We start from the raw sequence: 25,258 nt of genomic DNA, 5'->3' as shown, positions 1-25,258 counted from the left end.
AATGTGCACCAAACCAGAAAGCATTCCTATACCTGCTTGCCACCCAGCATTCCATGATGTCCAGAAGACCATGATTATCGCAACCAATAGGAGACAAACATAGATTAGAAGACATGTACAGACATTTTCAGTGGTGAATTTTGTTATTCCCTGAAAATTTGCCAAGGAAGATGGAGGACTGTTCATCTTTCCCACTCCCCCCCCCCCCCCCCCAAATCAAGAGCCAATCAAAATCCTCCCTGTGAAATCTGACAAAGAACGCATTAGTTGGACTTGGAGTTTATTTATGAATTAACGTGCTTCACAGTCCCAAATGCAGTGTTCCTTGTATGTGTCCTGTAGAATAATTTTTAATAGATCGCAGTGTAATCAGTATTATACTCTACACTTTTCAGGTATATTAAATATACCATTTTCTTCTCTCCAACTCAGTACAGCATATATATATCATAATAAGATAAAACATAGCTTTGAAAAGGTTACAAGTTTCAGTATATGCATTTTTCTAAGATTGTAATGTAAAAACCAAATTAAAATGATCATGCAGTAACTTACAGGAGATCTGTAAAAACTCAAGAGCTGGGGCTGTGCTTTCTGGCAAACAAGAGAAAGAAGAGGAAAATACCAGGACACTTTGTATGTTTCATTTCAAAACCATTTAAATTCTAACATCAACCTCAGGGCTCTCCCTCTGGTGTGTGCAGGGGTACAGCTTTTCAACCTTGCGAGTACCTGAAGATGTTCAGAAAGCACCTGTAATTTGGTGGTTTTAAATAATTTGCTTTAGTCTGTTTGCTGTATCAGTGATGTGTAATCCATACAATCCGTACACTTACCAGTCCTCTTTACCTCCCAGTCGGTTTTAGGGTGGGGTAAGCAAGAACCTGTGGTAGTGGAAACTGCAGCAGAAAGAGTTCCCATGCATGTAATGTGGGTTGCATTACTCTGGAAACCCACCCCAAAACTGGGTCCCAAACCAGCCATGACCCTGAAGGTGAACCTTGCTGCTGTTTGGGGTCCTCAACTCTTTTGCTGCAGGCAGCCTCTTGCAGCTGGTGTTTTCAGCAACATCTGTCTCTTCTGTGCCTACAAGCAGTGGTGAAGGGGATAAAACAGCTCCAAGGAAGTGCCTAGCTGTTGTTTAATATGCAATGAAATCACCTGTATGTCCCATCTGCATTAACTGGCAGCTATGAAATATAAGACGCCCCTGCTCATGTCAGGGGGGCTGGAACTAGATGATTTTAAGGTCCTTTCCAACCCTAATCATTCTATGATTCTATGATTAATATAAATAACATCCTTTTTAAGCTCTTCATGCTCTTCATGACTCTGGGCAGCCTGTTTACAGTCAGCTGAAAAAGAGCCAGAATTACCCAGAAGATTAGTCTCCAAGTTATGAGCAAGTCTTCAGCTCATAATTAGCATGCATAAAGGAATAAGACTCTTACTGTCTCACAAAACCCCACCACAACAACAGAAGTCACCACAAACTGAAGAAGATGAGATACAAGTGTGACAGAGCCAGACCGCTGGTGAAAAACTTCCGTTACTGGTTTCTGCATTGCAGCCGAGATGCAAACTGAAAGGGAGTGGAGCTTCTTGCCAATGGGAGCACCAGATTTTTACTGAGGAGGACACTTGTTACTCCAGCAACACAGGCAGTCTCCATGCACTTACAGCCATGCCATAAAGAAAGCGCAGTGCCTCCCTAGCTTCTCTCCCTCTTTCTTTTCTATACAACTGTAGACTGTGAGAGATTTTGCTCTGAATAACGCTTAGCTAAATTTTAACTATTAAACTGGGATGTAGTTTGGAACAGAACAGCAGAAAAAAAGTAAGAAGGAATGAGTACCTTGAGAGACATGACTGATGATTGAGGTACTGCCACTTCTTTGATTCTTGTAATGATGCTTAGGAATTTTCCAACAGGAAGTTTTTGAGATTTCAATATCTTAACCAAATTTTGTGTGTGTGTATTTCAAATTTTTTTTTGCAAAAACTATTTCCTGCCTTGGCTTAAATTATATTTCCTCCTTTGCTGTTACTTTTTATTTTCTGACAAATTTTGGATTTATAATACTTTCACTAGTAAAACTCCCATGGACTTCCATGTTCATAGAATCACAGAACAGTTAGGGTTGGAAAGGACCTTAAGATCATCCAGTTCCAATCCCCATGACATGGGCAAGGACACCTCACACTAAATGTTGATGATTATCATACTATGTTGATATTAGGTCCATCAGGATTAAGCCTGTCTATTGTTAAAGCAGGAAATCCCTGTAAAAGGTTATCACACTTTCCGAAACTCCCATTTATTTCTAATTTTTGTGCAGGGAATGTATAATGAATCTGAGTTTTAAAGGAGAATCGTGAAACTGAAAACTGAGACCCTTCATCTGTAATGTATTTATATGCCTTGTTTTTCCAGTTTTAGGATTGCATTTACATGTTTGCAATTCTGACAATTAATTTCATCTCAGTAATTCTAAGAACATCCATTCTATATGAAAAGTTAAGGGAAGTCTGACAAATGTAGATCTAAACACTTTTAACTGGTTAATATAGTTCATAAGATGTTGCTATTTAAACAGTTTAGCAGGAAGATAAGGTACTTTAACCATTTACTAACAAAAGGACTGAAACATTGCTTGCCATAGCTGAAGACATTCTGTGGTTGCTATTAGAAACTAAAGGAAGCTGGACAGCTGCAAAACCACATCTTTGCAGCTAAAGGTTGCTATTTTCTATGTGTGCTTGCTCTTCATTCTTTCTTTGCTTGTTGCACAGAAAGTGCCTGAACAAGTGGCAGGAGGAAGAGGATCATTACTGTGGTTATGTCTCCAAAGAACAGCTTCTGACTCTTTACATTTATTTTGTTGTCGGTTTTGTGTGTGTGTGTGTGTGTGTGGTTTGGTTTCCTTTGTTGTGGTGGTTGTGTTTTGTTGGTTTCTTGGTTTTTTGGTTGCGGGTGAGGGAAGGTTCAGGAATGCACATTCTGCTCATACAGAAATTAAAAAAAAAAAAACAAAACAAAACAAAAGGAGAACCACTGTGGTTTTTATGTGCTTTCTTAATGATAGATAAAAAATTCTGGAGCTGCTGGAGCAAGTCCAGAGGAGGGTCAGGAGAATGGCAGCTTGAGCACCTCCTGTATGAAGACAGGCTGAGAAAATTGGGGCTGTTCAGCCTGGAGAAGAGAAGGCTGCTTGGAGAGCTCATAGAAGCCTTCCAGTGTCTGAAGGAGGCCTACAACGATGCTGGAGAGGGACTCTCATTAGGGACTGTAGCAATAGGACAAGGGGGAACGGGTTTAAACTTAAACAGGGGAAGTTTAGATTAGATGTAAGGAGGAAGTTCTTTACTGTGAGAGTGGTGAGGCACTGGAACAGGTTGCCCAAAGAAGTGATAAATGCTCCATCCCTGGCAGTGTTCAAGGCCAGGTTGGACGGAGCCTTGGGCAACATGGTTTAGTGTGAACAGTCCCTGCCCATGGCAGAGGGCTTGGAATTTGATGATCTTAAGGTCCTTTCCAACCCTAACTATTCCATGATTCTCTGCAGTCAGAGGAGGAAGGAGCCCCTGGCAGGCTAGGACTCTCCAGCCTGTGTCACTGGACTTTGCCAGTCCATCCTGCACTTACAAGTGAGATGTGGTTCTACTTGCCTTCTGCTGACTGCTGAACCTACACACCATGTAACTCCACAAGCCCACCCTGAACATAGTGCTATGGCCTTTGTGGATGGGGCAGCTGTGGAAAATGGAGGCACAAGTTGTCAGACCCAAATCTCTCAGGTGAGATACCTAAGCCCTATTTAATGGCTTACCTAAGCTGGGATGATTTTCAGAAATGCTGAACCTGGTTTAGCTTCAAACAACTGGACAACTGATTACCCCACAGTTATGCCTCAGATTTTTCCTTTGCTGCATTAAAATGCTGTGATTTTATGAATGCCATAGCAACAGAATCAGAAAATGAGGAAACCTAAAGTGTGAGGCATGGAAGCTCATATCTGTTTTTCTCTAATGAGCTGAAACTCTGAAGTGTGCCTTTCCTCCTTAAATTCAAGTTTCCCATTTGTACTTTCTACATTCAGATTCCATGATCCGCTTAGCTTCTTGGCTGAAGTTCCTTTAGTGGAAACTATGCATCAATGCACACATAATGGGTGAGATCCTGGTTCTGTGAAAGACTGTGGGAGTTTTATTACTGACTTCAACCATGATTTTGGCTGCAGTAGGACTAATTGGACATGAATAACTGTGAGCTTGACAGAATTCCCTGATCTGCTCAGTGAGACGCCATTCTCGTATTTCACCAGTCCCTTCCACATGGCAGTGTGCTATGCACAATGTGCTGTTCAAAGCATGCATATGGAAGATTGTTCCTTTCCTAAACATTTTGAAAAATTGGCCCTTCTTTTGTCTTTCCTCCTCAAGCTGTGAGAAATGTTCCTAATTCAACTCTGAACCCACTAATTAGCTCAAATACATTTTAATTAGTGGGATTTATTCTGTTATGTGTGCCAGAATTCTGCTGTATGGTTTCTCTAAGCTTGAGTTTTCTAAAGTTGTCTCCTTTCCAGTCAGATTCATGCTCATTTGGTAGCCATCACTGAACTGTTCTCATTTGAAAATAATTTCTGTTACATTATGCAAGTCCTTCTTTTCATCCTTCACCTTGGCTGTGACTTACTTCCTAACCTACCATACAAAAATTCAAAGCTGATGATATCTCTGCTCCAAAGAGCCCTATGAATGAAAGGACTCATCCCAGGCTAAACCTTCCATTTTCTCATTCCATACACCACTATTTTAAAAACTTACAATTTTTCTTCAGACAACAAGCCCTTCTGAAATAATTTTAATCATTCATGTCTCTCAAATAACTTTATTAAGATAGGAGACTGTTAACATGATTAGATAAGCAATGCACAAGAACCTCTACAGCTCTACCAAAATAATTCTCATACTTAAATTATACATGGTTTTATGTATGTGTATCTATATACAAAACAAGTACACAGAACCCCAAAGCACATCTCAGCACTTAGGTGTAGCACATCTGTTAAAAGCACAAGCCTTAAATAAGCAACTTAAGCATCTCTTAAAAGTACTTGTCTTAGTACCTGGTCAGCTTGAGTGCTGTCACTGCACTTTGCTCTGCTGGTAAGGACCATTCTCCCCAGTTTATTGTCAAGTCATGGAGACACAAATGACATGCCCATGACCTGCCAGGAGTCATTATACCACTTCTGGTAGATCACTGTGGCAATAAGAAACACAAAACTTGCAACACCAGAGCTTTTTACAGCTTAGTATCTCTCCTGTACAAAGGAGATCTCCAGCTGTCCCTTTAGATCTCCTTTCCAATTGTCTGTGCTCAGTGCAGATTAGTAAAAACAGCAACAATGGTTCTGGGTCTATTTCCAAACACGGCTTCACTAGGACTACATCTCCCACTGTAACAGATACCAGAAGTACTTCCTCCTGCAGCAGCAAAGCATGGGAGAGCATCCGGCTGGACCAGGATGGTAATGTGCTAGCACAGAACTCACAGAATCATAGAACTGTTTCAGTTCGAAAGAGGATGCAGTTCCAGCCCCCTGCCATGGGCAGGACACTTTCCACTAGACGAGGTTGCTCAAAGCCCCATCCAAGCTGGCCTTGAACAATGAGGCATCCCCATTTGTGATCTCAGTACCACAGAGCATCACAGAAGCACAATTTATGAAGCACATTTATGGCATGGTTTGTAAATAGCAGTTTGGGCAATTGAATTTCTAGACCTGAAAGGTGCAGTCATGAGGAAGACAAAAAGGAATGTGGGTTTGTAAATCAGAATATTGTGGGAAAGACCTTCAGCTGAAACAAAAGCAAGTTAGAAGCAGAGTGAGAAGTCTGAGAATTCATACACCACTTCCAACAAGACTAAAAGGAGAGAGAGAAGATGGGGGGGGAGACACACACTGAGCCAAGAACAGAACAGAATCCCAAAAGAGAAAACTCTGGATTCAAAGGAAGGGAAAAAAAAAAAAAAGTGGTCAGACAAAGCACCGTTTTGCCAAAGGCCTCTGTCTGAAGGAGAACAGTTAACGCACTCTGCCTAAGCAGTAAATTTGGCTGAGATTGTTAATTTTATCTGTGAAACAAGTCCCCAGGGACAAAACATTTTACTGTCTTTCAGTTGGTTTCAAAATTAGTCAGAGACTAATTTTATCCCTTAAATCAAACTGAAGGTGATCAAGACCTTGAAATCGGCATTCCTCCAGAGAGGCAATACTGGACCCAAAATAAGCAGAAAACTTGCCCAGCGTAGCTGCCGTGGAGAATAAACAGTTTTATAAATGATAATGAAGAGTTTAAATACTTTTCAAGTTACTCTGAAAAAACTGAGCATGGGAGTCATGCAAGCTTATTTATTCCAGCAGGTTGGCTGGCCAGCGTGCGTAAGCGTGGACCTAACAAAGAGCAGACTGCTCAGGCAGTTTCAAGTCCACATACTTTACCTAGTTGGGAAGAGCTTTAAAAGGCGAGAGCCCTTCTCAAAGGATGAGAACTTACTCAGCTGAATTTCACTGACTTGGCAAAGGCCTTACAAGTATCTGAAACTAGAAGACAGCATGGCACTTGCTTGATGGCCATAGAAACAAAATATGAGCAGCCCTGAATGCACTGGGATACCACCTTGAATGTTTACATGATCCATTAATCTGAGCAGCAACTTTTAGCAGTGCTGGTTTTCAGCAGGCTTTAGAGAGCCAAAAAAAGCCAAACTAATACATGGGCTAGGAATTCTCAGTAGTTTTACAGCAGAGGTGCAATGCTCTGTGGTGTCTGAATGGCAGCAAGACCTCTGCAAATGTTGTTCCTGTTAAAACACTGCTCATAGTTGTATATGATCTTACTCTGCTTTGGGATTTTATTTTTACAGGCTGATATCATGTATTTTGCACAGGTTTGGTTTTTTTTTCACGTTGAATTATGCTCTGGGGTATTAGAAGAAAGAAGTGAAGAGTAGATTAAGGTGCGCACACATACAGCAAGAATGTTTCTTTGCAGCTCACAAAATTTTGCATGGTCTCTTCCCAGCAAACTCTGTGCTGTTAAATACATGTGTGATGTTAAAGTGTTTATGCTTCATTTACAGTTTCATTTGAAGTTTCCCAGGTGATGAAAGGCAAATAAGGTGGATGATAATACATTAAAATACAGTCTGAAAGCAAGAGAAAAACAATTAACCTTTGTGTCATTACATGGAAAACCTAGAAAGAGAACTTCAAGCAGCAGTTTGCCTATGAAGCACTGTAAGGTGCTTCTTGTTCTTGTTTCTGCATGTCTTAGAAGTAAGACAAATAAGAAGAGAGATACTAAACTGCTGGCATCCTCTGTCCTACAGTACTTCCTGACTTAAGCTGGCACTTGTCAGGCCAACATTCACAAGTGCCTCACGGCAGTATCAGTGTGTTCACTGGCTGAATAAGCAGTTACTGAAGCAATGGATAACCTTCCTAGGCAATGTTATGATGTGGTTTATGTTCTTGGGTTTTCAGTGATAAAAGCCAGAAGCTAGACAGAAATGAAATATGGTTTTCTCTCTAAGACAAAAGAGAAAAACGTGTTACAAGCTGGTTTACTTAGCTTGATACCCACTTGCTCTGTATCATAGAATCATAGAATCATACAATCATAGAATAGTTAGGGTTGGAAAGGACCTTAAGATCATCAAGTTCCAACCCCCCTGCCTTGGGCAGGGACACCTCACTCTAAAATATATCACCCAAGGCCTCGTCCAACCTGGCCCTGAACACTGCCAGTGATGGAGCATTCACAACCTTCTTGGGCAACCTATTCCAGTGCCTCACCACCCTTACAGTAAAGAACTTCCTCCTTATATCCAATCTAAACTTCCCCTGTTTAAGTTTTAACCCATTACCCCTTGTCCTATCACTACAGTCCGTAATGAAGAGTCCATCCCCAGCATCCCTATAGGCCCCCTTCAGATACTGGAAGGCTGCTATGAGGTCTCCACGCAGGCTTCTCTTCTCCAGGCTGAACAGTCCCAACTTTCTCAGCCTAGGGTTAGGGTTAGAGTTAATCATAATTAATCAATTCTTCAAGTAGCAAAATAACCAAAATAAATCATCTTAGTCATCTCACTTTAAGTTATATAAGAGCAATTATTTTAAGACTTAGCTTAGAGATGTGGGATATTAGATATAAATGCTTGCAAGAGGTGAACTCTCATATGCTGAATGGGAGAGAATGATCAGTTTTGTCAGGGAAGATGTTTTTCCATCCAGATACTTTCTATGGATTTTACTGTAGTATACTGCTTTGCCCGTGCCTTTATGGACTCTTGTGACTTGGCAAGAACCATACAGTAAAGCTCACAGGAAAGGAATTTGGTCTTACATTACAGTCTAAGCCATGGCACAATCCACACCTCTCGACTTGTATAAGTAATAATTCTTTATGATCTGTCCAGTTAAGCCTGCCCAAACTCCTTTGTAAATAATCCTGAATGAGTTTACTGTTTTAGAATTAATTTTTAAGCTCAATTCATACATGCCAGGTCTAAACAGATTTAAGTGGATCCAGTGATGATACAATAAAAATTATATTTCACCATGTCAACTGGGGTATGGAGGGAGTCCTGCAGTAGCTTTGACAGAGTTTAGGCCATCTGGAGAAATAGCAAAATGCAAATCAACTATCATGAACAGTCTGGCAGCCTTTTTTTTTTTTTTAACATCTTTTTTTTTAGTGTTATAAAAATAAGTAACTTTTTAGAGGAACTAATGATCAGAAGAACAAACTAAACCACTAATAAATGTATGAAAATTCTCTGCAGAACATGCATATGCCTTAATGAAACAAACACGAGCCTTCTTCTTGTACCCTGATTCCCTTCTCTTTGGTGTTGATGTTTAACTTGATTTCTGTTAATGATAACATTCACTGTAGAACCTCGGGGCATGAGGAAACCTAGCCAGACATAGCCATCTTTTGCATTGCTACAAGCCCTCAATGCCAAAAAGTCACAGGAACTGGAAATACTCAGATCCTATTTGAAGACAAGGCAGAAACATTAGACCAGCTCCACAACACTCAGCACTGCTGTGTAGGATATTATTGTTTGCCTGGTACCTTCAATGCTCTAATAGCCAGCAGCAGGCACATGGCTCCCACCAAGGGCAGAATCCAGCCATGCTCTCTCAAGGGACCTTTGGCAAAGGTCAGCCAAGTTCCTCAGAGCTACATCCACAGTCCATGGCATTGTACAGGGAGAAAGTCTGTTCAGCCCTTTCTAACTTGGCCATGTTGGTAATGATAAGCACAGTCTTTCGCAAGGAGTCTGAAATAAATTATTTTCTGCCATCTGCGAGCTGGATGGATCCCTTAGATGGCAGTTTAGTCAAATCATCAGGAGCCTCTTTACCCATTTTAGTAGGCTCTGCAATAGGGTCATTTTGCATGGTATCCATCAGGACAGCCTGCCAGGTGTCAAGCTACAACTAATCAGTAACTTGAAGTTTAAAAAGCCATTCCCAAATCTTCTGAGAATTCCAAGAGAAGTACTTAAGACAGAAGTAAGAGACATTAGAAAGGACAGCCAGCTGCAGATGTTCTTATCCTTGTGAGTGAAAGCCTAGAAATACTTGAAATACTCCAGATAGCTATGGCTGGCCAGCAAACACCACAGCAAATATATATCTTTGCTTTAAGTAAACCATTAATAGAACAGTCCAATCACATTGACAAAAAGCACACTAATATTCTTGGACTTAACTACTTAACTGTAACTGACCATCCAAAACTAAAGCTACAAAAATTGAGACACTTCCAACAGGGGAAAAAACATATAAAGATCCAGCTTCTGTGACACAAACATTTTGAAAGCTGTTCTTTGAAACAGATATCTATCAGAAGTACACTGTATTACAACAAAAGAGGGCTGCTCGAAAATTTAAGTCCAAAAATAGCCTTTGTCACAGGGTCCTACTTTGAGTGAAAGATTTATTTAAGTTACAGGATAATGCAAACCTTTCTTTGACCTTTGCACAGTCAAATTCTGATTCTGAATTGCCCAACTGATTTAATCCATGGTTATTATTTGAGGAAAAAAACCTGTATTTTAACAACTGCTCCCTACACTAGATGATGTCTGTTTGAAAAGATCAGTCTGAACTCTCTCGAATCTTATCATTCACCTTTTTTTAATAAAGTACAACTGCAATTCTTCTTTTCCTTGGAGGAAAGCACAATAAAATTATGGCCTTAATCCATTAAGAACATTAAATCAGATTTTTAAATTGTGAGCCTTTGGCTGCATCCTTGTAATGGGAATTTCATTCTGGTGATAATATATGCCTCTGAGGTCTTGCTGGCAGCCCTCACCATGCTTCAGAGAGGCCAGCAGGAGCCAAGCGACACAGCAGATTCCCTCTTCTTGTTCTATCAGTGTTCAGTGAAAACATGGCCACAGTCCACGCTGAGGGTGTGGTACCCTGGCATTCATCACAGAAACAGAAAAGACAGATGCATTATTTTGGGATGACTATTTAAACCCTGCTTTTATTCTACATATTAATGAATTATTTGGGCATTTTAGACACATTATTATGTATGTTTATATGTATAAATGCACATATATTTTTCTCTAGAGAAAAAGAAGAAAGAGGAAGGTATGCAGACAGGAACAGGGACAAGGATGGGTGTCACTACGCTGCTCCTGACACAGAAATGCACCCAGTGCTGAAATGGCAGACCAAACAGCCACATCCCTTTTACCAAGGATAGGATCGCTGGAGTTGGATGTGGGTTGTACAGGAAGGACTTGAGAGGCCCTTGGCAGGGCTATAAAAGCACATGAAAAGTCCTGTTCAGAATGATACAGCCATCCCAAAGGGAAATAGAGCTGAAAGGGGAGCTCTGGCTTTTAGCCCATTCTTATTTCTTCACTCAGACTGTTGAGAGGTAGAAAACCATGCCAAGCATGTTGCTTAGCAAACTAAAATTAAAGCAAGTTCTTTTCTTCTTTTAGCATGCTTATTGTCATTAGTTTTGCACCTGTATGTATTCATATACTCACACATACCTTTCTGAAAAAAACAAAAAATTAAAAAAAAGTTACCTAAGAAATAACTCTGTCACAGATTATTTTACTCAACCCATCATCACTAGTAGCTGCCCAAGGAGGACCTGCGTGCCTTGCATACTTCCAGAGCTACTGGATAGAGCAGCAGAGGTTATGAATATTTAATAGACTATCAGCGTAGATGTACAGAACAGGTGTGTTTGAGGAAATTCACATATTCACAGCTGACTTGTCACTGACAAAGAGCCTGAGATCTCCTTACCAAGAAGAGTACTGTATTCCATTGTCCCAAAGGGAACAGACATTTCTCATTTATGCAAAGGAAGGGCAGTCAAATAAAGAATCCAAAGATGGGTTACTCCTTCCAGAAGCTCCCAGTAACCAATGGTAATGCCAGGATAGTAGGACTGTCCATTTCTAAAACATACAGAGATTTGCCCAGGACTAGAGAACAAGATAGCAAATGGAAGGTAGCCATTGCACACACACACAAAAGCTCTTGTCAGGGCAGAACAAAAGCTCAGCATGCTTTTAACTCTGTATTTAAAAATACAGTATGAAAAGCTCTTCACAAACTGAACAGAAGAAGCTGAGCTAGCAGTTATAATAGATCCACATAAGCACGAAAGAAGGCAACTTCTGAATCCATTAAAAGAAAGATTTTAAGATCATTTAAAAAAAAAAAAAAAGAAAAAAGAGAAGATCCGCTTTCTCCCCCAGGCTGTACATCGTCACTTCACTTACACGTGCTTCACATTTTGTCCATTCTTCCTTCTTGAAGGAGAAGTGAAAAAAGTGAAAAGACTGTTCTAAAACGCCAGGATGGAACAGAACAGATTTAAATGTACATTTGTGATAAACACTTTTAAAGACTATTCACTTAATAAAGACTCAATTAGTAAAGGAGTCCTCTTAAAAACACAGTTAAAAACACAGGAACATGTAAAGCAGGGAAAGTGGCTATGATTCTTGAAAACCTTTGGAATTATACACTGATATATTATACATGGATATAAATTATACATTTCAAAATCTACTGAAGGTAAGACAAAAGCACAAGTGTCCTGCCTTAGGGATTAATTTGTTTTATAAAGCTGCTGCTCAGCAGACACTATGTTCTTTCGGGGGAAAGGATATAGATGGAACAAAACATGACTGGAGTGAGAATGTCTGAAACATGGAAAAACAAGCAAAGAACAGACAGTTCCAAATTCTGTATTCACAGGCCAAAAACCCAGTCAATGAAATGAATACATGACTTAATCATTTTAATAAATGAAGCCTCTGTTTTGATTTCCACGGTTTGAGAAAAAGTTTCTGTCAGGCTCCTTATTTGCCTTCTGCCATGCCTAGCATGCAGTACCAGACCTTGGTGGGGCAGCAGTGACAAGGTCCATCAGCAGGCAAATCAGAATTCTGAGTCCTGTTCAAGACCTGAGATACAATACCAGACTATTTTCTAGGATGTCCTCTCACCTGCTTTCTGCCAGTGGGCAATGGCTCACCAGCCTGCAAGCAAAGCTGTAACTGAACACATCAACAGCACTTCTTACTGCAGAGATGTGGACAAGCCATGTGCCACGTCTGCTCCACAGAGAGCTGCTAAGTTCTGTAAACATGTGGACAAACAACAGAAGAACTGAGCACAGGCCTAGTAAACTAACATACCTAGTATCTCCTTAACCTCGTGGGGAAATCAGCAGGTGCAGGAAGGCTTAAGATGCTACATCAGAAATGGCACTGGAGCAGTTTCAGAGAATGGTTCCACCATTGCTCTTTCCTTGCTAGAAAGGAAAAAGGCAAAAGATTCTCTCCTTTGCTAGAGGACACTCACTCACCCAGTGTCCAGCCAGCAGCACCATTCCTCATCAGCATCCAACTCGTTAGTGCCTAACCATTCACAAATCCAGCTTAGTTTTTATGTAAAAGAAAAAATAATACAGCATATATTTGGCTAGCTGCTCAAAGATCCATTGTGCTGTATGCTATGGTAATAGTCACATGGCATCTGTGACTTAAAACCCCAAGGCCTATTAGTCCTTTGTTTCTTCTGCATTCAAATTCTTATGTTAGATAAAGAGCTGAAGAAGTTCATGACTTGCGTTCCTAGACTGATAAGCTTATTTCAAACTAACCTTTACAAGCCTACAGTTGAAAATACATTATGACTAAAACTCTGAAGGTGGAAAAAGTATGAAAGTGTTTGCCCTTAGCCACTGCTTCACCTGGTGGCAACAGAATAATTGGATTCACTCTTTGTTCACCTTATTTTAGTCCCAAAACAGCCTAGCAGCAGTAGAAATGTGAAAAAGGACATGAAGGAGAGAAAGCTAGATTTCCCTGTGCTTGAGGAGATAAAACTCAGCAAAAAAAGTTACCCTGGTTAAATTATTGGATTATAAATGATGAACCTTTCTCTTCAAGCCTCCCTTGAACCTTAAGAATCACTCCTAACAGCATTTTTCATCTCCTTCTAAAAGGTGCTTAAGTTGAATTCATAGAGGTTTTTCTACAACTGACTGATCTCACCTGGAGACAGATGATAAAGTAAAAGATTAAAGGTACAATAAAATTTGAGTAAAATCTACTGCTTTTCTTTGCCAATTTGTTAGAGGAATATAATCCCCATCTTAATTATTCACAGCTCCCAAGCATTACAGTCTGATGTAAACCCAGAGGAGAAGGAGCCTGAGCCGACGGAGGTCACCCTCCTGTGAGGCTGCCCCAGAGATGGGTTTCCACTGTCTGTGCTGCCTCTCCAGGCTGGTTTGGCAGAATGCTGTGAGGTCCACGTTTTTGAGTAAATAAGATCTCCAGATAACACCTTGGCAAACCTGCATCTGATGCTGTTTGGCAACACAGGTGAAGTGCCAGGATATGGTGCATTCTGCTGTATGCAAAATTATCTACATAACTGCTTTCATGAAAGGAAGACAACTTTTATTCTTTTCTGTCACGTGAAGTATCTATTAGGTGTGGGACTTTGTGAAATTGTCATCACGAGCCTAACTTTGTTCTCATTGGGTGAATGGCAAGATTTGTATCCGTGATTGAGAATCGAGCTAAGCAGCAATCTGAGTTTTTGAGAAAATCCTCTGCTAAAAAAATTAATGCACACTATTATGAGAATTGTACATATAGCATCTTATCCAGTACACACTTCTATTCACTTCTCTCCACAGGGTGAGGTTATAAATCTGTCAATGCAAATAATTGACAGATTAGACAATCACGCGTTTAAATTTCCTTAACTGTCCTTTTTCCTTGCATTATGTAAAAGGAAAAGCACATGCTTAAAGAAAACAGTTACAGATGACATTTTGTTCTCATTTACATCCACACAAGTTCCATGACTCCATTCCTTTCAAATCTGCATACAGCTCAGCTATAAAAGTCCATCAGAGTCCAAAAAACACAGTCTTAATTAGGCTAAATTACTGCTGACCCAATTCCATTTAAATTATGCCCACATAAAACAGAGCTGCAGCTAAGACATCTAGTGTGATCATTGCTATTGGACAGTAATTCATAGTTATTTACATTTACAGGTCAGAATAATATTTATGTGCTAGCTTGCCAGTCATATTACCGCAAAATTAAGCCTAGATATTTGAGGCTTAAAAATGCAAACAGTGCTTTAAACTGTGATTGATATTCAGTTACAAGCATTTATCATACCAACAATTAAATCACTTGCAAAAAATTGGTAAGAAATAAATTAGTTTAAACAGATCTAACCAGCAACACATGCATTATTCACAATCATATCAACTGACCCTGAGCTCCAGACACTGTTTTCTCTCACACTGCCTTTGACTCCTGAGCTGCCTCCTCTGCACACTGTCCTTATCTGTTATAGCCTTCCATCCTGCATTCCTGTTCAATATTCCCTGGGTTAATGCTACCACAGAGCGGATGTGAAGGAACGGTGGGTTTACTGATTTTCGCTTTGCATACTGGAGCAATTACATTCACTGCACATCCTGGTGCCCTGTAACTGACTCCTCTTGAAGAACATACACAGGCAAACCTTCGTACAAAATCTATTGTGCCTTCAGATTTCTCCCTTCAACACAATTCAGTTCAAGGATCTTTCTCCTTACTCCATCTACTATGGCTGCTGCAAAGAGCAGTGATCCTCAGCAGACTGGTTTTAATATGGGCGTTGCTAAGTGACAGCTATACTTACATATTAAGGTATCTTTAATACAAGAATTTAAGGAGCAAACAAATGAAAGGCAGTTTACATCGCTGGAGGACAGTATCCTGAGATTTACATTTCAGTCTTCACTTAAGGCATAATTCCTTTGGTATTCACTGCAGTATTTTAGCTGTGATGAACACATCGAGCACTAGTAAGAAACATACTTTAACAAGAGTCCCACTGCTGTCAATTACAACTCATGAAAGTAAACAGAAAACAGCTATTTATAAAAACACTAAATCAGGAAGAGAGTTTTAAGAATCTGTAACAGACATCTGTGTGGTTTATCACTACACGTTTAGTTTATATGAACCATAAAGCAAAGATGAATAAAACTCCTGGCTATATGAACCATGGCACGTTACACGTGTGCACAGGGCAGGCCAGACATGGCAGCGTGACCGCCACAGGCTATTAAGCCAGTACCATGGGTCAGCACTGCTGGCTGAGCTCACAGAACCATCATTTGCCCCCCATGAACTTGAGCTACTGTTGAGATTTCAGCTCAGTGAAGGACAGTGACCGCTGCATGAAGGATGTCTGCTCCAGCAAGAATGGCTGAAGGGTTAAGATGTAGCATGCATTAGCTTGTGAAGGCACTCAGTGTGGGATGGTTAACACCATCAGGATTCTGCCTGTTCCGGAAACAGTAGCTCTGGGAGTGATGTCAACTGTACTCTCTGCCTGCACAGAAACCATGCATATAGAATGAAATTTGTGTTCTTAAATACATACATACACATGTGTATGTGTGTATATATGTGTAGACACTGTTACCCAGGTGATCTGATGAAGGTAATATTACTAAAAAAGAAGTTATACATATCTAATCAAGTAAAAGGAACCACCAGTGTCTGACTTACGTGATCAGTCATCTATGAGTGATCAATATGATCCGAATTACTATGCAAAAGACCCATAGGCAGAAAGATTATAAATATATCTATGACACATATGAATACAACTTAGTTCAACTTCCTTGAAAGACTTATAGCTCCTCATTGAATTAAACATTATTTTTTTAGTCCAGTACGTAAGTTTATTCCAATCATGCAAATGCTCTGCAGAAGTCAAAACTGAATTATCACATGTAGAAAGAAGGGGCTAAATTTGCAAAGAACATTCACTAATGGATGTCCATATGGCCTATTTATACAAATGTATAAACAGATTAATGAATAACACAATATTCTAGCCTTAGGATGAGGTGACAGTTTTCCTCTTTATTCATGTATGTCAGTATGTGATTATTATGTTGGTTATAATTGGCAAATGCAACATGAGAAATTACTGCCTTAAGATTACAGGTTAAAAAGCAAGCCTGCAGCAAATGTTCATCCAGCTGCTAAGTCTGATACTGAGTTCTCATGCAGATTGGAGCACTTCATGTATGGACTGGCAAGTACTTCTGCAAGCCGAATGTATTTCTAGATCCACAGACTTAATCTCTTTCTGTACCCGTTTCCCAAAATAAAAACAATGAAAAAAAGAATATGAGAGAGGGATTGTGACCATACATGATCATTTGTGGGAAACACCCTTTATAACAAATAAAAAGAATGAAATAAAATGGCCAGAAATAATGCTGCCTGTCATCTCTTGCCTTCCCCAAGTTTGCCCACAAATGGAAGTGTTTAGCATATGTAGATTGTTACAGAATATTCAAACTTTGACCTTGCTCTTTAAAAAGGCAGCCGAGAGACCCTTGCACTCTGAATACTGGGGGGGCCCCCCCCCGAGCATATTTAAACAAATCTCTATACTACCCTTCTGGATTCAATATGCTCCAAGTCAGGTTGCAAAAGAACATTCTGATTTTCCTTGTGCCTAGAGAGAGTTCAGCACAGGGCTAAAGGAGAAATGATTAGAAATATTAAAAAAGGTGAGGAAATAAAAAAGGAAAAAAAATCTCAAGAGAGCAGATCCTAGAAATACTGAGGTTTAAAGTCTGAGAACGGGCAAGCATCCAAGAAACATTCTGACTGCAGGAGACATGGGGATTGAAGGGAGTTGGCAGACAGACATCTTGGGAGATGCCAAAGGAGTACACAAAAGAGAGTGAAATGAGTCAGAACTTAGAAAACGAGATATAAGAAAGAGAATCCAGTACAAGGGGAGAATGGGGAAAAGGAGACAGGATCCAGGACTTGCAGCTTTAAAATGTTGGACAAAAATAACTGAAAAAGCTAATTTGCCAGTTTCAAGGCAGCAAGCTGAAGTGATAGAGCATTCAGTGAAAAGCACTTGCAGAGAAGTGGGATAAAGCAATACTCTGGAAAAAGCAACTGAATCAAAGTCCAGAATTCTTTCTGGGCAGGGCAATTTGCAAACTGCAGGTCTCTATTACCATTTCCCTCTCCTTATCTTCAGTCTTTGCTTATGCAAAAAGTGAGTCAAGGCTGCAGGCTATGCTGCTGAGTGGAGGTGTTGCAAGGGAGGAGACAGCTTTAACAAGAATGCACTCCTTTTATAAAATTCTCTTGGCTTCATTGGAGATTTTAAACAAATGTGCAAGTTTAGGCTTCATATTAAAGTTCTGTTGCACATGACTCTAAGCTAGTCACAGCTTTATTTTTACTTATGTATTTTTACCTGCTTGCAATGGTTAAGAAATAAAGCCATGCCTGTCTAGGAAGAGTCCTTGTTTCAAGTGAAGGATTCAAGAAAAGGATTGTGCCACTTGTTTTGCAATCTGTGCAGCATCTGTTCTTTAACTCTAACCTCTTATTACAGTATGGACATGCTGTCTGCTCCATTGTTGTTGGATATGCAGTTTATCTGAAATCTTGAGCAACTTCCAGTGAGCTCATCTTCCATATTTTGGGCTTTGACCTTTGATCTTCCTGTAAACTTCACTCTTTAGACAAGAATAGCATGATGAATCTTTACCCTGAAATGCTTTATGCAACATGCAATCTTTAGTACTTGTGCTTACTTTGTTTGATTTATCAGAGTTAGCACAGGCAGCTGTCTCAGATCTAGGCAGCACTATGCACAGATGAATATTCACATATACCACACAAATATACAACTCAATTGTAATTCCAAGAGCTTCGCTAACTTCTCCCTTCACACCCATTCTCCCTTTTGATAGGTATTTTTTTACCATCAGCATCCTAAGCACAACTATGCTTTGAATCATTCTTGAAGAATCAAAACTGTTAAGGAGTGGGCAGTGTAGAGGAGGGCAGGTGGGCTGGCGCTAGGTTTCCAAAACCTCTCACCTTGATGAGCACACAACTCAGTATGACAGAGCAAGAAAAGCAAGACAAATAGATGGGTGTCAGGCTGCTAAAACTTCACAGACCAGAGAGAACACCTTAATACCTGGAGATGCTGAGAACCAACTGCAAGGAGTATCTGCACAATATGCTGCACTCCAGAGGTAGTAGACACCGACTGTGAAACACCACAGTCCAAGCCATCTCCATGAGAGTGCAGGTATATTTCAGCCATCTCTTGGGTCCAGCACATTTCTTTAACTGAACCTCAAGATACTCAAGCCATAGTGTCTGCATTCAAAAACTTGGGATATCCAGGTCATTTGCAAATTAAGTTAGCATTTGCTGTCCCCTCTCACCTTCTATCAAGTAGAACACCAGCCACTTGCCTTCATGCCAATTTGAACAAAACCAAAGATGCAAACTCTGAACTGAAGGAGAGGGTGATCACCACCACCCCACATTGCAGCTGCTGTCACCCAGGTGTTATCTAACCATGCTGGAATGAGCCTCCCTGTGACTAGCACATCACGCAAGGTGACTATGCATTGCAACACCTCATATAAAACCACAGGCACAGAAAACTGAAGGCATGAAGCAGAGGAGGCTTTCATTCAGGTGCAGGTCTTTGCATTGCAAAGGTTTCTCTGCTTTGACTATGTTGGCATATTTCATGCAGTATAAACCTCGGGGGAAATAAACTAAAGGGCATGAAACTGCTTGCATCAGTGAAATGACTTTCAACTGAGGAGTATGTTCTGTTTGTCTAGGCCCATTTATACCAGTAGAACTTCATCCGCATGAAGGAATGAATCACTAGAAGAATCACAGAATCATAGAATAGTTAGGGTTGGAAAGGACCTTAAGATCATCTAGTTCCAACCCTCCTGCCATGGGCAGGGACACCTCACACTAAACCATGTCGCCCAAGGCTCTGTCCAACCTGGCTTGAACACTGTCAGGGATGGAGCATTCACAACCTCCCTGGGCAACCCATTCCAGTGCCTCACCACCCTAACAGGAAAGAATTTCCTCCTTATATCCAATCTAAATTTCCGCTGTTTAAGTTCTTACCCGTTACCCCTTGTCCTGTCACTACAGTCCCTAATGAAGAGTCCATCCCCAGCATTCCTATAGGCCCCTTTCAGACCCTGGAATTCAGCCTTCTCTTCTCCAGGCTGAACAGCCCCAACTTTCTCAGCCGATCTTCATATGGGAGGTGCTCCAGTCCCCTGATCATTCTCGTGGCCCTCCTCTGGACTTGTTCCAACAGTTCCATGTCCTTTTTATGTTGAGGACACCAGAACTGCACACAATACTCCAAGTGAGGTCTCACGAGAACAGAGTAGAGGGGCAGGATCACCTCCTTCGACCTGCTGGTCACGCTCCTTTTGATGCAGCCCAGGATATGGTTGGCTTTCTGGGCTGCGAGCGCACACTGCTGGCTCATGTTCATTTTCTCATCGACCAGTACCCCCAAGTCCTTCTCTGCAGGGCTGCTCTGAATCTCTTCTCTGCCCAGCCTGTAGCTGTGCCTGGGATTGCTCTGACCAGGTGTAGGACCTTGCACTTGGCATGGTTAAACTTTATGAGGTTGGCATCAGCCCACCTCACAAGCGTGTCAAGGTCCCTCTGGATGGCATTCCTTCCCTCCAGCGTATCAACCGAACCACACAGCTTGGTGTCATCGGCAAACTTGCTGAGGGCACACTCAATCCCACTGTCCATGTCAGTGACAAAGATGTTGAACAAGACTGGCCCCAACACCGATCCCTGAGGGACACCACTTGTTACTGGTCTCCAGCCGGACATTGAGCCATTGACCACAACCCTTTGTGTGTGGCCCTCCAGCCAGTTCTTTATCCACCAAGTGCTCCATCCATTTGATGTTTCTCTAATTTAGAGACAAGGATGTCGTGTGTCACAGCGTCAAAAGCTTTGCAGAAGTCCAGGTAGATGACATCAACTGCTCTACCCCTGTCCATCAATTCCATAGCTCCATCATAGAAGGCCATCAAATTGTTCTGGCAGGATTTCCCCTTAGTGAGGCCATGCTGGCTGTCACCAAGCACCTTGTTGTTTTTCATGTGCCTTAGCATGCCTTCCAGGAGAATCTGCTCCAAGATTTTGCCAGGCACAGAGGTGAGACTGACTGGTCTGTAATTCCCCGGGTCATCCATTTTCCCCTTCTTGAAGATGGGGGTTATATTTCCCTTTTTCCAGTCATTGGGAACTTCACCTGACTGCCATGATTTTTCAAATATGATGGCCAGTGGCTTAGAAACTTCATTCATCAACTCCTTCAGGACCCGTGGATGGATTTCATTGGGTCCCATGGGCTTGTGTACGTTCAGGTTTTTAAGATGGTCTTGGACCAGATCCTCTCCTATAGTGGGCCCAAGGTCTTCATTCTCACAGTCCCTGCATCTGCCTTCCAAGAGTTGGGTGGTGCAGTCTGAGCCTCTGCTAGTGAATACTGAGGCAAAGAAGTCATTCAGAACCTCAGCCTTCTCCAAATCCTGTGTAGCTAGTTCACCTGAGAGCTTCCTGAGGGGGCCTACGTTCTCCCTAGCCTGTCTTGTACTTGCTACGTACCTATAGAATCCCTTCCTGTTATCCTTAACATCCCTAGCCAAGTTTAATTCTAAATGGGCATTAGCTTTCCTAACCTGGACCCTAGCTTCCAGGACAACATCCCTGTATTCTTTCCAGGCTGCCTATACTTGCTTCCACCTTTTATAAGCTTCATCCATTAATAAAAAATCATTTCCTACATTTAACTTATTAATAGATACGATCTTTTCAAAGAAAAATGATTGTTTTCCAAACTTGTATGTAAAAACTTATTAATGAAAATATCTTTCATCTAAAGCTTGCAGGGCTCAAAGTGTTTCATTACAGGCTTTTTGGGTTTTAAGCACGAGGTGTCAGAAAAGTTACCATAGGGATAACTGGCTTGTGGCGGGCAAGTGTTCTTAGCAATGTCGCTTTTTTGATCCTTCGATGTCAGCTCTTCCTATCATTGTGAAGCAGAATTCACCAAGCATTGGATTGTTCACCCACTTATAGGGAATGTGAGCTGGGTTTAGACTGTCATGAGACAGGTTAGTTTTACCCTACTGATGATGTGTTGTTGCAATAGTAATCCTGCTCAGTCCAAGAGGAACTTGAGGTTCAGATCCCTGGTGCGTGCGCTTGGCTGAAGAGCCACTGGCGCGAGGCTACCATCTGCGGGCTTATGACTGAACGCCTCTAAGAACCCACCTAGATGCTTGTTGTGCTATTGCATCATGGGTCGCTTGTGATTGACCCAGGAGATGACAGTCTTGTTCAGAATGCATGGCTAAAGGTCTTCCCGAATCTTCATTAGCAAAGTCAGGCCTTCCTCATCGGAGAAGGAAAACTCCTATCTTCAAACCCAGGCTGATGGAGCTCGTCTAGCCTTGTATGGTCTTCCATCAAAGAGGACACTCTTATAAAACCTACGACCTGTGGACTTTGCTGTCAGCGTCCTAGCTAACTAGGCCGTGCCAGTCAAACCTCAGGTTTAAAGGGTGGCCCAGTTCTGCGCAAGCTGCACTTCACCTAAAAAATCCACTGCGCAGGCTGGAAGGGCTTACTCTCACTTTTCAGTATGGACAGGCGAGGGTCAAAACGGTAGGTGACAGGGTGCACGGGAAGCTGCAAGATCCAGTGTTACATGTGGGTGGACCAGCGCATGGGTAGCTCGAGTTAGCTCAGAAATTGACAGTCATGGTCGGACACTTCCTGATTGCCTCAGCACCTTTTCCTAGATTTGCATATCCCACATGCCCTTGGTCATTGTGCTTGCAGTAAGCATGGTTAAAGCCCTTCCCAAATCTTCGCTTGCGAAGTCAAGCCATCATCACCACTCTGAAAATTGAGACACACTCTGAATCTATTGAAATTGAGACAGAGGCACAATCTAAATGAACACTGTAGAAAGGGTGACTTTGCACACTACAGAAAACCCGAGAATATTCCACAAGGATGCTACAGAAAAAGAATTTTTGCTTTTCTTACCATAGAATGTTGTCACTGGCATGATCTTAGTCTCTGGCAGCTTCAAATGCCTCTGCAAAGGTTCACCTGGACTAGCTTGCACTTAGCCTTTTATTTTTTTCCCACAGGACCCATGGTCTTAAACAGAACAGTGATTTAGCACTGATGACAAGCAGTGGTATCTATGGATGTGTCTCATTAGCCTGTTCTGAATTTACAGATGCATCCTTTGAGATAGGAAACCCAAACTGTTAACAGAATAGCCACCAGGCAATTTGTGTGGTTTTGTTCCTATTCCATACATCATAAAGCACCAAAATCATGAGGTTAAATGAAATTCTTTGAAGAATGTTTTCATAAATCTTTTCGATATTTCAGGAAAAAAATATTTCTGAAATTTTGGAGATGTGATTTAGAATTTTTACAGTGTTTTAGAATCATCTTCATACTGTAGGGAGCTATTCAAAGGGCTGTCCTGAAGAATGCACATCATTAGATTCGCAGTTTACTCACTGTATAAAATAAACAGCCCAGTAACAATCTAGTCTTTAGCCACAACCTTTGAACATATGTACTCTTAGCTAGGATCCTTCTACAAAGAGGGGCATATCAATGTCCTGTTTGTAACTGGGGTTTTTCTTTGCCCCCAATATCCAAAAGCAGCTGGAGGCAGCCCTTTCCCCATCACACTCCACATCCCCTTGGTGCCAGTCACTCTGAGCCTGCTGCTAGGGTAGGAGAAGCAGGTAAAGATGCAGAGGAGCTGCAGGCAAATGCAGAGGAGCACTCCCATCTGCTGGGCATTACCTTCCATCCCAACACTGGAACGACCTCAACTCTTGACCTTCTGGTATACAGAGAACAGAGTAATGGTATTTAAAGATCACTAAAAAATACCTATACTTTTATAAGTATACTTTCATAAGTATTACTTATACTCACATCAGGTGAGCGCACAGATAGCCCAGAACGGGGAGTTTCCCACCTCCAGTTTTTGGCAGGGTCCAGAATAATTTACCCATTTATGTGGTTTTGTTAAGAACTATGCAGAGAAGTACCATGGAACTTGAACAAAACCTAAACCAGAATGACATCTCGTCCTGCAAGGGTTCCAGCACAGTACAACAGGCTTGTGAACATGAGATGATTTTTGAACATCAAGCACCAAATACCTTGGGGGAGATGGGGGGGGGAGGGGAGGGGGAGGAAGGAAAGTGCAAGGCCTTACACCTTACAACTAAAGGAGTGGAAAAGCATCAGGGATTTTTGTTGCTTCTGGTGAAAATTAAGTAAAGGCAGCAAATCTCTTAGAAGAACTAGCAGAGGATGCATGGCAGAATATGGCTTCACATGTTTATCCAGTGTCTCTCCCAAAGTACTTAAAGCCTTTGCCATGTGCAAAAGCAAGCCAACCAGCTATTTTTAAACTCAATTAATTCAACACATATGGGCTGAATTCTGTTAAAAGTAATGACCTTCTGATGTAGTTATTGAAATTGCCACTAGACAGAGCTCTCCAACTTATTTTTGACTTCAGAAATGTTGAGAAGCCCAGCGATGTGCTAGAAATCCAACAGCAGTTTGTATTACAGACTTCTTCAGAAAAATGGCACGTGACTGTAACAGCAGCTGGGCATTTGCAGCCAGGGTGTAGTTTTTGCACTACTATATATAATCTCATCACTGGAGCTGAGGGCTGCATCTGTGTCACATAAATTCTCTAGTCATTCACCAAGAGCTAGTGATAAAGAGATGACAGTTGAAAAAAAATCTGTTTTTTTCCTTGATTAAAAGACAGTGTATGTGTTGAAATTGAAAATAAGCAAAACATCTGGGGATCTAAAAGCACTGTGACAAGGCTCTAACTGTAGAGTTTACTGTCAAATACATTTTGTCAGAGTTCTGGAAAGGTACAAACAATGGTACCTTTGAAAAACAGAACCATTTCGATTCCAGGTAGGTAACATGCATTCAGACAGTCATTAAGGGTGAATGCCAGCAGAGTGGGTTCAATGATTAAGACAACACTAACTTGTTAAATACAATATTGGAATTTAATCATCGAGTAACGGTACTGCATATGCTTTAGTATCCACATGCCCTACTGCCCATCACAAAGCAGCAGTTCCTCCTGCCAAGCAATGCAGAAATTACCACATGAATTAAATGCTCACTGACATCCATGGATCTATGCCAGTTTATATCATCCAATTACCTGGTCTTTTCTGATAAATTCAGGGTATAGCACATTTTGTTTAAAGAAAAGCAAACACTCATTTTGGAAAAAAGCAGAGAGAGGGATCAGTATTAGCACTGGTTCTCCTGGGCTCACACCCTGATTTGCATTGCAGGCAACCTGGAGCAAGAATTTCTGGAATTTCTGCAGCTGTAGCTACAGCACTGATTTCATCTTGTGATTGTGACTTAAATAGCTGTGAAACCACAGCCAGTTCTTACAGGCCAGCGTTCCTGTACAGCCCACGTATAGAACAGGGTTGGTATAAACATTATTAGCCTTTAATTCGTTTCCCTGCTTGGTATTGGGTGTGGGCTTTTAGGTTCCATTTCAGTATCAGGCACAGTAAATGTTGAGGCACGTAATTGCCTCTGCTAGGCCAGGGACCCTCTCTAAGGACACGTAAAGACTACAACAGGACTTAAACTCTCTACATATCATACTTCAGGACCTTAGGTAATGCATTTGTT

General features: G+C 41.3%; 1 long non-coding RNA gene across 3 annotated transcripts in view; it reads right to left on the bottom strand.

Moving 5' to 3' along the window:
• The window catches only part of LOC133222061 (uncharacterized), a 97,920-nt gene that overhangs the window by 2,497 nt on the left and 70,165 nt on the right, over window positions 1-25,258 (bottom strand). For 2 of the 3 annotated variants that reach the window (XR_009728169.1, XR_009728171.1), the window contains exon 4: window positions 18,003-18,151. The exons of the other annotated variant lie outside the window; for it this stretch is intronic. This is a non-coding gene — a long non-coding RNA (uncharacterized LOC133222061). Of the gene's footprint in view, window positions 1-18,002; window positions 18,152-25,258 lie in introns of those variants that run through there. 3 annotated transcript variants of the gene reach the window in all.

Source organism: Neopsephotus bourkii, unplaced genomic scaffold, assembly GCF_033783945.1.
Source record: "Neopsephotus bourkii isolate Nb327-2 ecotype Australia unplaced genomic scaffold, CSIRO-AGI_Nbou_v1 NB_1574, whole genome shotgun sequence".
In the NCBI taxonomy this organism is placed as follows: Eukaryota; Metazoa; Chordata; class Aves; order Psittaciformes; family Psittacidae; genus Neopsephotus; species Neopsephotus bourkii.
Note: the sequence above shows the minus strand (reverse complement) of the source record. Positions and strands in the feature narration are given on the sequence as shown.